The 15,688-nt window shown below is 44.5% G+C and overlaps 1 protein-coding gene across 4 annotated transcripts in view; it reads right to left on the bottom strand.

Annotated features, from left to right (window-relative positions):
• Positions 1 to 15,688, bottom strand: part of LOC126918014 (3-phosphoinositide-dependent protein kinase 1) — a 403,560-nt gene that overhangs the window by 340,175 nt on the left and 47,697 nt on the right. The window lies entirely within an intron of this gene.

Genomic DNA, 15,688 nt, shown 5'->3' with positions numbered 1-15,688 from the left:
GAAAACGATAATAAATAACTATGGAGACGCGTGTGACTTCACGTTCGAGATGTCGCAACAAATCATTGATCTTCACGGAAATTAAATCCGTACACCGTGAAATAAAAATAAAACTTGTACGCAACACAAGTCGAAGATGTAAATAAACAACGTACAAAAATAATCATACGAAAACGTAGACGACTAAATATACAATGTACGTAGATAAATCCGAAATGTAAACAAATAATCTAAAAATATACGTAAATTGAACGAAGATGTAAACAAGCAAACAGAGGGTGTACAATGGGTAAACAAAGTCACAACGTCAATAATCAGATTGAAAATATAAATAGATAAGTAAAACATACGAATAAACCAAATTCTCTTCGGTGAATGAATTAAACGTTCGAATTTATAGCAATCCAGTTTTTTTCAACAGTTTAATTTCACTGGCACAAACCGCGAAAATTATATACAGAAGTTCCCACCCCATTCTGCTGCGCAATTTTCTATTCCAATAACGAATATTTATGGAAAATTGTGTCTCATAGGTTCAATATAGATAAATCATCGCGAGCTCGTTAAAAGAGACACGGGAAGAAAAATTCTTTATTATCTCGACCGCGAGATGTTGTTGGTTCATGCGATCGGTGGGAAGGGAAGAAAATATAAATGCACAGGCCGGTGTTTATGGCAGCTCGTTACCACCGATGGTTTTTAATTTCAACCGCACCGGTTTTTTCCCTTCTTTCCTTCCATTCAAATACCCTTAAGTATGTTTACATGCACTACTTAACCCATTGTACCCGAAAGGGGTACGAGAGGGAAAGAAAATGGTTGGGCAACTGGGCCCGTGCTTCTCCGGCATCCACGAGGGGTGATATGAATATTAATAATAATACTCCTGCGCCTTCTGAAAAGCAAATTTTAGAATAACAATAGCTTGGTCCGCCTTTCCTCTTTGTTCCAGCGTCTTCGTATCGCGACACTGAACGCGTACGACTACGCGGTATTAGCGTCGACGGGACGCAATTTCATAAATCTTCACGCGAATTACATTCAGGTATTGCAATCGTGTCCTGACTACGATATTAAAGAACCAACATGGCGACAATACCGATCATTTATCATCGTTAATCGACACGTTGGACAACGAGGAAAACAATATCTCGGGCCGGAGGATCGGCGAGTGAAAGACAAAAAAGAATGTAAGATATCGATGACGATGAATCGTTTAAAAGTTTTCTCTGTATCTCGCGTGAATATCGTACAATGCGTGGCTAGGTTAAATGGTTAATAAAGACGCAATTTATCGGCCGACGATACAAATCGCGCAACGCGTAACCGATACGGAAACAAATGCTTTTTAATCCAGTGAACGCTATGTTCTATCTGTATCAGCGACGCTTAAGTACGTTTACATGGTCTGGCTAACCCCATTACCATCCGCCAACGTGTCCAGGGGGATGCAAAAGGAATAAAGAGGAAAAAGAGAGAGAAAAAAAGGGGAGGAAAAAAGGAGGCATGTTGGAGGTGGCGAGGAGGAAGGCTGCTAGAGAGGAGAAGCGAAAACAAGAGAGCAACAGAGGGAGATAGAAATAGAGGACATAAGGGAGCAAGAAGGAGGTTGGTGCGGTGTAAAAGCGGCTTCCTCGACGTGTAAGGTACGAGTGTAAGGCTCTTAAATGGTTATTGGATTGAGACCCTGCTCGAACGAGCGGGAACTTACTTGGCGATATCCTATCGTGGTAGCGGTGTTCATGGTCGAGGGAATGTTCGGGGAAGGGAGAAGAGTAGATAGGGGTGGAAAGGAGGAGAGAAGGAGGATGGCGTGGAAAGGCGAGAAACGGGGCGAAGAGGAGAAGCAGAAGAGGAGAAGCAGAAGAGGAGCTGGAACGTGTAAAAGAACGGGTTGCATCGTAGGCCACACACGTATCGTGTAAATAGAGATAGCGAAAGAAAAGGTGGTGGTAAGGTGAGAAGGGAAGAGAAAGAGAGAAAGGGCGAAGAGGACACACAAACAGGCCGAGTTGATGTGGATATTCGTATGCTCAAGGTGTGCCGACCACCGCGGTAGCCTCTCTGTTGTGTCCCAGCCGGCCAAGTTTTCTTAACACTTTATTGCGGCCTATTGTAGCGTTACCTCGGTGAAACGGTACAAGTGCCATATGAAACATTTAGTCGTAAGGGAAACACTTAATTTAACCGAGGCCAGGCCGCCTTCTTCTTTCAATATTCTTTCGCCGCTTCAACGCAGCCCTCTCTCGTTAGATACGCGGCACACGTGACCGTCGTAACTATTGCTACCGAGCTGTGCTTCGTTAATGGCACCACTGTTAATTATACGCGATTACGTTGCACCGCCGAACGTCTTGCCGGACCGTCTGTATAATGTTCCCTCTAACGAACTTAAGGTACTGCACGGCAGAATCATCCGCATGGTAGATAGAGCGAGACGCGTAATCGATTTCAATGAAACTATTTGGATGCAGACGAGGAATCTATGATACGTTTGAGTAGGCATTTCGTTCTAACACGGCGTACAACGACGACACGATTCTTCCAATTGAAGATAGTAACGCGGTCCCCTTATTTTGTTTTTTTCCTCGAGCGTGCAATTTAAAACGCAGCGTAGTATGTCGCAACTCGCAAATGAACGTCGCTTTATTTACCATTCTATCGCAAGATTAACAGCTGTCACGATGATAGAAGGAAAACGAAGAAAAGCAACTACTTCGCCGTATACGGAGAGGAAGATTTAGAGTTCACGGGTCAATGAAAGCTTCGTGAGATGCGTAATGAAAACAAATTGCGAGACATCTGGTGAGACGCGAACGATAAGGCGAATTAAATGTACGTCCGTGTATACACTCGTATCCCCTTGCGCGCTCTTCAAATCGTAAATTAGTGGAACCAATTTAAGATCGCGTGGATGTTAAAAATTCCAGGATAATTTCACCGTTATCCCTGGTAAACGCGAGGGAACCACGTTCCTTCCTGGCTGGGACCGGAAGTCGGAACGAACGAACCGCCGCGCCGCACAAAGAAGAGTTTTACGCTGATCGTTAGCCTCGTCCCTGCTCCGCCTTCTTCCCAACAACTTCCGCTCGTGTATGCAATAGCAGCGTCGCAAACAGCAACAAGCTCCTGTGGCAAACTGTTACCGATATTACCCTGCCACTTAGTTACCAATTTACTTGGCTGGTTGAGGGGCGATGGCGGGTTGGCTGTGAGGTAGTTTCCGCGATTCACGCACGTTTACATGTAAATCCAGATATAAACCGAGGTCCTAGTTATTGCCCCGGTGTTACGAGGCCGCGCCACAATGTCGTCATTGGAAGAACGTTTTTAAGGGTTCTACCGTTTTCACGGTTAGCACACGCCAGATAACGATGGAAATTGACCTGACCGAGGGGAGCTTGCTTCGCCGTCGATATCGTTGAACCTCGTCGATTGAATTCGAATCGCGCGTGTTCTACCCGGTCACGACTTAATGACGCGATTTAACGAATATTTAAGTGAAATTTAAACAGACAAATATAGATGACGCGTTCGATCGAATAATCGTCAGGAACGTTATTAATATCTTTGAAAGCGTGAGACAATCGAAAGTAATCGTAAAGAATGTCCCCTCTTATTCATCGATGTCCCAGATGGTCCCAAACGAAACGAACGAATTCGCGTACTTAACTTGCCGGATTAAATATGTCCTCGTTTAACTTCTCAACGACTGATCGAAGTAGAAGCGTAAACACGGTTAACGAGGTTAAATCTCGCCTCTACAGATTCGTTACCGAGATCGAGTCAAGGTTTCACACGGCCACACAGACTGCACGAAGTTTTCACGGGGAGGGAAGAAATCCGTCTATTAACTCTCCGAACTTCCTCCTCGACTTCTTTTCAACGGATCTGTCGATTCAAACTTCCTGAAAGAATTTCCGCGCCGTTTTTAATTAGCGAACGTTTCACGCGTACCACGCGACATCAGTGCAATGCGCCGATTGAAATCGCACGTTCGTCGACTTTGGATCTTATCAAACGTAACTTGTTCGCGTGTCGACCGTCATTCAAGCTGACGAGCGACGAAGAAAAGCGACAACTTTGAAAAAATCTTCGAAACGAAACCCACCGAAAACCGTCTCGCCGAGTTTTCAATGCTCGTTCCACGCGTGAATCGCGCTATTTAAGTTTCGACCGAGTATGGGAGGAATAGAGGTTCGCGAACGCACGCTGTCTGCCTCGTTTTACACGCGAAGATACTCTTCCCCGCGTTGAAATTGAAACACGAACTCGCTTCATCAAATCCGACTAGCAGCCACTCTAGATTCTCTTTCTGTAAATACGCAGAACCCGAAGAAACAAAAGAAGACGAACAAAAAGAAAAAGATTGGATTGAAAATCGCGAACAGGTACGCTTACGCGGGAACTTTCGCCGCAAGGACTCGCAAGCTCGCCAATTAATTCGAGTGGCGTGGCGCAATTAATTTGTTTCGGGCTGCGGATGCCGCTCGTAAAACGTGCGGATAAAATTAATGAAACGGGGATAGAAGGAGATCTGAGTCGGCGCTGCGGTCGCTGAAGGGAAGCCAAAGCGCGGAGAAACGAGCGAAGAACTAGAAAGAGTCGGTGGAACGAAGATAGAGGGAATTATAACGACGAAAAAGGGGATGGAAGGCGGCGCTATGCAACGACAGAGGCCAGGAGGAAACCCAACGACCGAGAATTATATCAAAAATAATATTCCATGGCTGCTTCGATGAGATAAACCGTTCTGAAGGACGCGAAGGGTAAGTAGAGAGGCAAAGGATGGAGAAAGAAATGTTTTTTAGAAACGATGATTTAACCAGGATCTCGTTCTCTCTGGCCCGCTTTGTGCTCGTTTCGAGACACTTTGTCAACGATAACGTTTTCAAAGATGAACGTGGAAAATATGAGAACGAAGCTACACGGATATTTGTCGCTTTAGTTGCGAGCAATTTTCTGATGCAGCCTGGTGGGACTCTCCCGAATTCTGAAGTTTCGCGAACTCGTTTTCACCAAGAAAAAAATATTTTACTGCTCTGGGAATTTTATTTCTGTCGGGATTCAAAGCATCTGGGAACAGTGTCGTTTTTTCTAAGATCCACGCGGATCGTTATCGATCAGGGACAAGGAATAAAAATTCGTCGTTGAAATGATTTAAAGATCCGCGTACGAAATGAACGCATCAAGGGAACCGGGTAATTGCGACGCACACTCGACAGAGACAATTAATTCGTTTTACGCGGCACACTGTAAACCGATAAAAGCGTGTCCTAGGCCGTCAAAGGCAGAGCGGGGCCGAGACTACGTACGGAAACCGAAGGAAAACGTCGAACCGCCCTTCAACAGGACGAGTATACACTCGATTCCAATTGTTTTATCGTTGTACGCGAAATGATAAAATCGCTACGATTGCGGGCACCAGGCTCGTCTCGGTGAAAGTAAAGGGTGCACGAGTGTCCTTGTGCGCTGGTAGCGAGTTTAAGAGAGAGGAACCAACCGCGTGCTCGAGGGAAGTCGATGGAATCTCTTTTGTTTTTCGATGACAACCGGCACAAGGGTGAACGAGAAGGAAGAAAAGTAAAAGAAAAAGAAGAGGGCAGGGTTAGGCCGAGGTGCTTCGAGGGTAAGCTGGGGATGGTGGTGGTGGCGTTTATTCCGATACCGTGCCGCGCGAGACCACCGTCTGTAAACGATCCAATTAAATTTCGCGCTATTGTAATTCGAATGGACCAAGTTGTATTGCATAAATAAATTTATAACGTTATATCTGCGCCTTTCCGCGGATCTCATTTCCTTTGTCCCCTGCACAATTCCCTCTCGGCGTTTCTCTCTTTGTCTCTTGCCTCTTTTCTCCCCCTCTCTCTTCCTCTTTATTGCGCTCGTTGGTGTAATTTATTTATCTCTCGGCGTGTTCTTCTCTCGCAGTCCTGCGATGGAAAGGCCACTTCGAATTTCTTCGGCCCTTCGAACGAAGGGTTGCCAGTTGCCACCGCGAAGGAGGACCGTTTCGCGGGAGCACGGGTCGAAATATATGTTGCATCGATGACGACGCGAAAAAATATCAAAAGCCAAGTGATTTATGAATAAAGAATTTATGCGAGCTGTCGGAGCTCGGTAATGGTGGAACAGGAGACGAGTATCGCTCGGGGGATCGAGGAAAGGGAGGGAAAATTAGTATGGACGAATCTTCGAGTAAGATACGATGAAAGAAAAGGATACTCTATGGAAACGAGGAAACGCGTGGTTTTAATCAATATATTTAATCGATACATCGCAAAACTAAATACGCAAAGGATGGAAAGTGTGGTTACTTAGAAGAAATACCGTGACAAATATTTCGTATTATTAATTCGTGATTTCATACAAGCAACGTCTAAAAATTAATGAGACAATAGATGTCTCGGAAAGGATCGAAAGGAAAAGAATGGAACGTCTTATTAGAATTCATCGCGACTTTTTATGTTCCCTTCGTGAATTGTATTTCAACGGGGAGGAAGGACACTATTATTTGAGGTTTCGAATATTTCCAAACCCCTATCCGAGTCGACCTACCCGCTGGATACGCCTTAACCCAAGTAGTTCAATAAAATGTTTTACAACTATGACGTGCCGTGCACCATCGTGGAGACGGAAAATTAAATTCAAGAAAACCAGTGAATAGATATACCGTGCGACTTGGAGCCATCGTTCGATTTTCCTTCGATCCAATTTTCCCCGAAATATTTAGCCAGGCATCGGGCGTCGACTGTAATCGCGTTAGATCGCCCGAGCGGCCATTAATGAGCTACGCGATACCATTATTTCCATTCGCATTTACACGTGTTACGAATTTACGAGCGTTTACTAATGGCGCACACATTCGATCTGTAAACGTATTAGCGCGGTCAGCCCTTCGTAAAATTCGCGCTAACGCGTATGATACTATCAAAGGGTTTACTAAAATACAACCGACTTAGCGCTATGCGTGTACACGATTTGATAGGCAAATTAGTAAGCGATACATATATAGGTACAATTTTGCGTTTGGCGTATAATTCGTTCTATAGAATTATATCCATAAAGATTCTGTTCGTAAATAATTCCCGGTACCAGAATATACAAAAATTCTACGCTTACATCTGTGACGAAAATAAAATGTGAGAAAATTATGTCTGTTGCGTGGAACAATGTGTCAACGATCATGTTGATTACGAGGCACAGATGCCGCACGAACGCATGGTGTCCTTTTTTTGCAAGGGAATATGAAAAAATATCTTGAAACAGAGAATCTCGAAAACGACGTTTACCCTTTCCTCCATCGAGCGGAGTAGTAATCACCACCGCGATGTTTGCCAACGTATCGACAACTCTTTTCAATTTAATCTTCCTTTGATTCTTTAAAACATTTACCTTTAACGGCCGCGCTGAAGCATCGGTGTTTTTATATTACTACTATCGAAATAAATGTAATTGGAAAGGAAATGGAAATATCGAAAGGGGTAGGTTATAGATAAACGTAGATAAAAGAAACGTAAACGTACGAGGGTAAAAACAAACACAATCGTCGCTTTCATTTCTATCCAATTTGCCCGAAGTGGCGAATTTTGGAAGAAGGAACGCGAAAACCTATCTGCGGGCAAAATAATGCGCATCAACGTGTATTCGTGCGCGGTTGCTCATTCGAGTGATAAACGAGCGAGTCGAAATTGAAACCGCTAATGAATATTAATGAAATCGATGGTACCCGTTTTTTTTTTCAACCCGATCCGTTGATCGGCCACGTATACTGCGAATAAATCTCGATCAACGCATAAAACTGTCCATGAACTTCGTTGGAATTACACGTTGCGGGTTCAATTAAACGTCGAGGCTGCGTGGAAACGAGCATCGAGGATTCGAAATCAAAAATAGTCTCCTTTAAGGAGGATTAACTACAGGATGTTTCATAAAATTATTGACATGTGACTGTCGACGTATTTCTTATGTTAGTTTAAACCTAAAATTGCAGTGAATCATTAAAATTTTACAGTAGGAGATCGGTCAAGCGCCGCGTTTGATGAAAACATTCATTTTATATCTTATAATTTTTCAAGCGAAAAATCCGAGCAATAACTTTCTCCTCGATTATCCCATCGAATATATCTTTTCCATACCTGCACCCTCTCTCTCTCTCTCTCTCTCTCTCTCTCTCTCCCCTACGCTTCTCAATCACGCTCCTCGATCAAAAACGAAGAAAAAGAAAATAAAGACGGGTAGAACAGAAACAGGTTGTCCTGAAGCGCTTTTCCCCGAGAATGAAAGTTTCCGTGTCGGCTAGACAGGGCCATTTTAAGAACCACCTGATCCGTTAGGAACGCCTAGAGAAAATTGAATCGGCTCCCCGGACAGTTATTTATGCAAAACAGCCGCTCTTTAGGCGATATACCGCAGGCAACGAACCGTATCTCACAGAATGCTCGTTACTGACTGCGGAACAGAAAAATATGTGTGTGTGCACCGCTAAACGGCCGGCGGCTGTTATTTTTATTTTCTTGTCGAATCTCCGAGTAAAACTCAGCCTCGCGTTCGTCATGCAAATTCCATTTGAACACCTCAAGTGCCTGCGCTCTGCCGTCCCCATGAAAGACGATCATTACCGACCACTTCCAAACTCGAAAAAATTAGAACCGCGGAACAAACCGTTTCCGCCAAAATTACGTTAAATAATTTCATTAAATAAATAAAACATTCTTACTTTTACGCTATTGTAGTTATCTGTAAGTTTAGTTTTAGTTTTGTTTTATGTTCATAAATTATGTAAAATCAAGTTTAACTTCCAGGCAATCAGACTGAAATAGATACAATACAATTTCGTTGTTTCTCTCTCTCTCTCTTCTGTTTCGTTAGAGTCGGTCCTCGCATTATCGTCCGGCTTCTCACGCAAGGGGCGCAACTCCGGAAATTTAAGAAAACTGCAGGAGCCAGAAAAATGAGATAATTTTCCAGACACAGAAGCAATGTCTGTTGTGCGATATATGTTATTCGAAATATTATTGTTATAGTGGTATTCCAACTTACGGAGTTCCATACTATCATTTTCTTCTCTACTAGCGATTTTGTCATTTTCAATGGAAGTTGTGCAATTTGTATGAATTAGGCGTAGAGAAATCAACGTAGAGAATGGAAGGTTTGAAAATTGAAGTTTAAAGAGGAAACGCCTAATACGAAAATGATGAAATCCCTAATAACGCGCTTGATAATTCCTGTAGGTATATCGGTCTAGAAATTTTGTACGAGTAATTTAATTACGTGGCCTGACGTGTAGAAATATCGTTTCTCTTCATTTCCTGTTAGAAATTTATTAAATTTTACACTGTGCTCGAACTTGTTAATTCCCACGACAAAGAACCAGAAAATGTGTATTTCACCAACGATAACAACATCTGTAACCACTATCGTGTTACACCAGATTAAGTTACTCCTTCGTTATAAAACTTTTATGGTAATTATTGCATCACTAATTGCAGCCATTATAATAAGAGACGTTCATCTACGTAACGAACCGTCCTTGACCTATTCTTAAGTCAGAGATTACGTAGCCCAGCACGCTTTTCTTTGATTTACAGATGCGTACGAGCACACGACCAAAAGTATAGATAGCCCTGATACAGAAATATAAATTTATTCGTGTCATAAAGTCAGATTACATCTACACGTAGTCAAACGATGTCCGCTAGGTTGAGTAAAAAAGGGGTAGCGTGCTCGATTTGCATAGCAGTTGTTTCTAAGCATACGGATACCTTACCCACGCAGGATTTCGCCGCGGGAAGGTTCTAAAACCGACTCAAAATATTTTTAGAGACCCTCATGTTCGTACGCTTTTGCCTCCTTTTTCACGTTTTCATCTGACTCGAAACGTTTTTTCGCGAATTATCCGAACGATATATTTACTCTTTATATCTTTCGGAAACAATCTCTCTCTCTTAAATTCTACATTTTTTCCTCGGCATTACCGTACTTATGAAATTCTTTTAGGAAACAGAGAGAAAAGGAAGATAAACGTTTTCTCCAATTGCAGATATGCAACACGATAGGGAACGAACGCATGTAAGAATGCTCGTACGAAGGGCACGTTTTACGAAAGAGAGCCCTTCGAAACGTTTTCAACGTAAGCGTGCATATACGCGGTCGCTTGCCCGCGCTCGCGTGCGCCCGTGTGTGGGTCGACGATTCAAACCGAGCCTATCCCACTAACGTGGGTTGGTAGGTGGATCCTGGTGGATCAATAGCCTCTGTCTGGCCTCACCCTCTGCCGCCAGCCTCAGTGCCCTCATTCGCCGACAACTCAACTCCAAACTCACCCATCCTTCTTCCTTCCCTTTCCTCTCTGTTTCTTTCTCGCTTTCTCCCTCCCTCTGCTCTAGCTTTTCTCTCCTCCGCTGACTGGCTGGCTGACGCGATCCCTCTCTCGCTCTTTCGACTCTCCCTACGTCCCTTTCTCTCTCGCTCACCCTCGTAGCAATCCGATTCACCGTCTCCGTTTCACTCGTGAGCACTCGAAGCAGCCACCCCCGTACGCAATCCCCCGGTAGGTGAGCGCACACACGCGCACCGGGTCGCGCGTCAAGCACAAGCGGACGTATGTTCAAATGTTGCGCGCGCGAGTGTGCGAGCTGATCTTGCGCGTGGGCAAGAGAGTAAGCCGTGGGGCAAGGGTGAGCGCGCGGCAAGGCGGGCTGACCCATTTTTTAGCGTTTCACCTGTTTTATCTTCCCACCCCTTTTTACGCCAGAGCCCTACTTTGTTAATGCCTCGAGCGGCCCGCTAGACGACGCCAGACGGCTTCCTCCGATCCGAGAGTAATGGCCGTCGCGCGTTTTTCAGACGCGTACGTGTTACGGGAGACCGTACAACGACGGCATGTGCGTGTCGCGCGGCCACCGCCTCCAAACCGCTCACAGTCCCCACAGCTCGCGACTAGATGAAAGTAGATACGCTACGCCGCGTGTGCGTCCCGGCGAGTTTCATTAATATTCTGTATCATCGAGTCACTTCCGGATGCGACGTTTGTCGAACACGGAACGTGAGAGGGAGGGCAGGAGTGGGTGGCTGCCTCCTCCGCTTCGATTTTTCCCATCCTCCCGACCATTTTTTTTTTCTCGCTCAAGATCACAAACGATGACGTTCTATGTTGGAATTGTACGAATGACAACTGTCGAAAGGGAGGCTTTCGTCTCGCTTTCGAGCAACGAAAGTCTCTTTGCGCTTGCGATTACACGCACTACCACCTCATTATCATCCGTGGAAATTAATTCGGATAAACCGAGAGGAATGGAGTTGAGATTGTAAGGGATATAACGACAGTAGTAAGGAGTACGATTAACGATACGCGTTACTCGTCGATGGAAATCATCGACGAGGATGCTTTGTGCCATGGAAATTCGAAATTAACCATATCCGCTTCCTCGTACTAGGTTGTTTTATATGCAAATTCGCTCAGGTAATGAAGCACACTATGAAAATGGCGTAGTAGAACAGTAAAACGTAAAAATAGTGCCTCTTGACCGCATAACTGCACGAACGTTTCGCAGTCGGCGATCGTAATTGCTTCTTTCATGCTTCGAGCTCGTCGACATAAAACTGCGCCGTTTTTAACTTTTATTTCTTAATTTTATATCGCGAGGGTCGAAACGACGAAAGTGATCGATGTATCCTCGCAAATTTCCCATAATTTTCAAACTTCCCGTGGAAGCATAAAATAAATATTTATATTTTTTGCATCGTATTTGTTTTCAACAATTACTCATATTATTGCACCACGTTCTACCATCGAATCCGACTATTTCCTACGAAAAAGCCAGCCGAGCAGAAAAATGGAGGATCTAACTGAAATACCGTGGACATAGCGTTGCGTTTACATCCGTTTTATATCCGAAAGTTCGGGATTGGTCGACAATAAGGCGTGCGGTATAATTAACCACAAAACACGTCGAGCTCCGGGACGAGAGCCGAGTCTAACTGCTTGATTATAACCTTATCCGAGGGTTGGCGCGTCACGCTGCGATCACGTACCGCTACGTGAGCAATTTTTGCAGCTAAATACGTGGCCGACGAGCAGACAGCGCAGCGCGTCTCTTAACTCGCTCGATCAGCGTGCACGCCGTTGCAATACGGTACCTCGAGAAGAGAGATACCGAACCGTAAACTTTTTACTGTACGCGCCCTCCGAACTTTTGCCTCGAAATCAAGGCGAGACTGGGTGCTTCAAGTACAAAACGCAAAAGTAAAGAGGAAGGGGAAGATACGAACGAACGTTTATTTGGATCCTGCGCGCCGATGAATTTGTCGTTGCAGTCACTGTCATCGTCCGGTTCACCAGAGAAACTGACGGATAACGAAATCGGGGAAACGATACTCTTTGTATAGGTAGTATTATCTTGTCGCTGTCAATCTGTTGCTTTTGCGGTAATTTTGTTTTTCGAAGGATTTCGAAAATTAGACTAACGTTTCCTAATAATTGTTTTTCAACTCGATAGCCGGAATAGTTCATTAGATGGAAACACATTTCTCGCTCGAAAAAGCAATCAAAGAGGCGATGGAAGAATAACGGAAGGGAAATGCAAGAAGACAGAAACGACTTCCACTTTGGAAGCTCTAGCAGCGGGATCGCGGTAACTTGCTGCACAGATTGCAACGGCCAACAGTGACGATCAGATCGTAAAGCTCAGTGTCGCGGTAATATTATATGGTAATAACTGGGCGCAATAACACGTAGCTATCCCAGGTCGAACGTACGATATGCCGAACAAAACAAAGGAAGGAAATGTAGCCACGGTGAACGTAAAACTGCCAGAAACGTCTCTTCCACGTCCCCGTTTTTACCTTTTCTTCGGTTACATTTTCACCTCGCTGCGTTTGCAACGACTGGTCTCATCGACGCCACTGGAGGAACCACGCGCATAACAAACGACGATCTTGATCAAGATACTCCATGACCTCGTCCGATGCACCTGCATTGAGATTAAAAAGCACTTTGCGTCGCCTCCTGAGAAAAAAGACTACCGGCGAACGAATTATTAAACCAATCCCTTGGACAATTTCTGTCAACTTCGTTCTACGTGATCTTGCCTAATTCTTTCAAAGTGTATAAAAAAGGAAATTATAAAATTATATTAGACAAAGGTCTCTCTATATACTTTCTACCCAGGAAGAACGCTCGAAGGAAGGACACGAATAATTAGAACAGCAGTCGGATTTCTTCTTTTTCCATTCCGGTGTCGGAAATTCGGGGCGTGCCACGACAGCGCGAAGATTCTTCGTGTCCCCAGTGACAACGCAATTCGCTTTCGCGAATAAGACCCGTTTTAAAACCCGCGTCGCGCAGTCCGCGCCCAAACCCCGCCGCACCGATACCACGAAAATAAGGTGTTTCGTACGTATACGAAACGCAAGGGACAAAGGTACTAAAGTACGAGAAGAAACAAGACACCTCGTTAATCTCAATTCTCCTGCGAAGATATAAATCAAGAGGAACGGACCGGGCGCGATTCGTTGCGTGTTCCTCGCTCTCGTTTTTCTTTTTTTTTTCTACTCCCCCTCTCCCCTGGCCGATGTTCTCCCTTTGGCATCGCCGCAGCGGTCGCCGCCGCTCTACAGTGTTTTCAGAACTCTACGGACGACTATCGAGGTTACGAGGCGAGACGACAAAAAACGCGGGAGAAGTAATGAATGACTTGAAACGCGCGGCTAATATTCGGTTTCACCTGGAGCCGCGCCGGAAATGGGCAGTACGTGTAACCGGCTGCCCGGTTTAACCGCCGCCCGGATTCATTGTTGCAAATTTTAATTTAGTGCTTTTTAAAGCCCATGACGGGTTACGGCGCTCGACTTTGCTCCTCTTATATATTCTGCTCATCTGTCTCATCGACTTCGTCGAGCCGTTGTCCGTGTTCCATGTTCGACGGTATGTATAAACGCGTATTATGCAAATTACAAGCTACGCGATTTCGTGCGTACGCGAACTTTATATGGGAACGTGGACTCGTGTGATATTTTTCGTATGGCCACGAGTCACGTGGTTACGAGCCGCGTCCTCTGCTCCGTGAATATGATTTACGCCTCCGAGAAACCGGACACTCTCGAACGACACCAAACTTTAATATATTGCTTGGTAATCACAATGAGACTCGCGGCTTCGTCGTTGACTTCTATACAATCGAAATGCGACTGAGTTTCCCCGTGGAACACCGATTAACAGCTGTCAACTATAATGCGGATGATAAATGGAGTTGTATCGACGATGCAGATAACCGCCGACTGGAGAACTTCGTGTCACTTCGTCTTCAATTTAGCGTCTGCCGACTCTCGTTTTGCTACATGAACGACCTATCGAGCAAGATTAATGCTCGAAAGATGCAATCTCGTGAAAGCGTAAGAATTTCTATAATGCATGAAATCGAGAATGTAAAATCTCCCATATAACCAATTTCGTTTGCGATCGAAGAGATTAAAAAAGAAACATTCGAAAGAAAAGACAACACCGACATATGTTTCGAAACGATTCGTTAATCTTAGCAAATCTAATTCTCCCGTAAATTCGGAACGAGCCTCAAGAAGGATTGGTTAACCCAAATGTGCCAACTACTTGGCGACTTTTTGGGCAGCTTCCAGGGGATGACATATCGCAATAAATTCTCCAGACTGGACACAATAAACGTCCCTATTTGACGCGTAGCGCGTTTCTCAAACTGTCCTCGCATCCGTCACGCGATTTCGACCCCGAACGCGTATTCACAACCGAGCAATCCGAACCGTGTTAGAGCCTATTCCCTCGGGATCTCCTTTTTTACACACCTTCATCGACCGTTCAGGTGGAATCTCGAAACTCTATCCATCGATCACTCTCGTTTTCGTCTTTTTTGCACAGATTTCCTCCCTTTCCCAAATTTTTCGTAGAAAGTGCGATATTAGAAAGCTTCGCCTCTTAATAAATAATTATTGTTATCGAATAATAATAGTTCTGTTAAATTTTTTCTTTCCTCTCCGAGTAAAAAAAGGATAGTAGGATTCGCGAAAGAATGCATGGAACGAACTGCAATGACTCGAAAGCGCATGCACGTGGAAATAAAATTCAAACAAGCATGACGCTGCACGCTGGTTTATCACGAAGAACGCCAGAACGAATGCGGCAACGTGAATAAGCAACAATTCAAACTTTCTTTATGCGATCACGGTGCAACAACTTCATAAATCTCATAACAGAATAATGGTCTAAACGATGATGTTGTATCTTTTTTAACGCGTATGTATAGGCACGTGTGCTGGCTAACGTTACGGATTAGATTCGTTTGTGCTTTGATGTTCCAGAACGGTGACCTGGAACGAGACGTTCCGGCCCTTTACCGCGTTTCTGTAGCACGCAAATTCCTGAAAATTCGAACGCGTCCTCTAACCATGCTCCTGTTGTAATTCGAATCGCGAATCTGAAAACGGATCCCTGTCCTGCAGCGATAGGAGGAAAACAAAATTTCCTTTAATTATATCTAACATATCTACGTATTTCTCAAGCTAAAATTTCGCCGAGTTAAGGTCAAATAAAAAAAAAGAAATTTCCGAAGGTGACACGCAAACTACCTTAGTTTTAATTTTATTCACGGGGACTCCCTATTTTGTGAGCGGGGGATCGGAGTCGCAACGTCATGCAGAAATAAGAGTTCACGGCGTG

This window comes from Bombus affinis, chromosome 1 (genome assembly GCF_024516045.1).
Source record: "Bombus affinis isolate iyBomAffi1 chromosome 1, iyBomAffi1.2, whole genome shotgun sequence".
NCBI lineage: Eukaryota > Metazoa > Arthropoda > Insecta > Hymenoptera > Apidae > Bombus > Bombus affinis.
The sequence above is the reverse complement of the archived record's forward strand: the minus strand, read 5'-3'. Positions and strand labels throughout refer to the sequence as shown.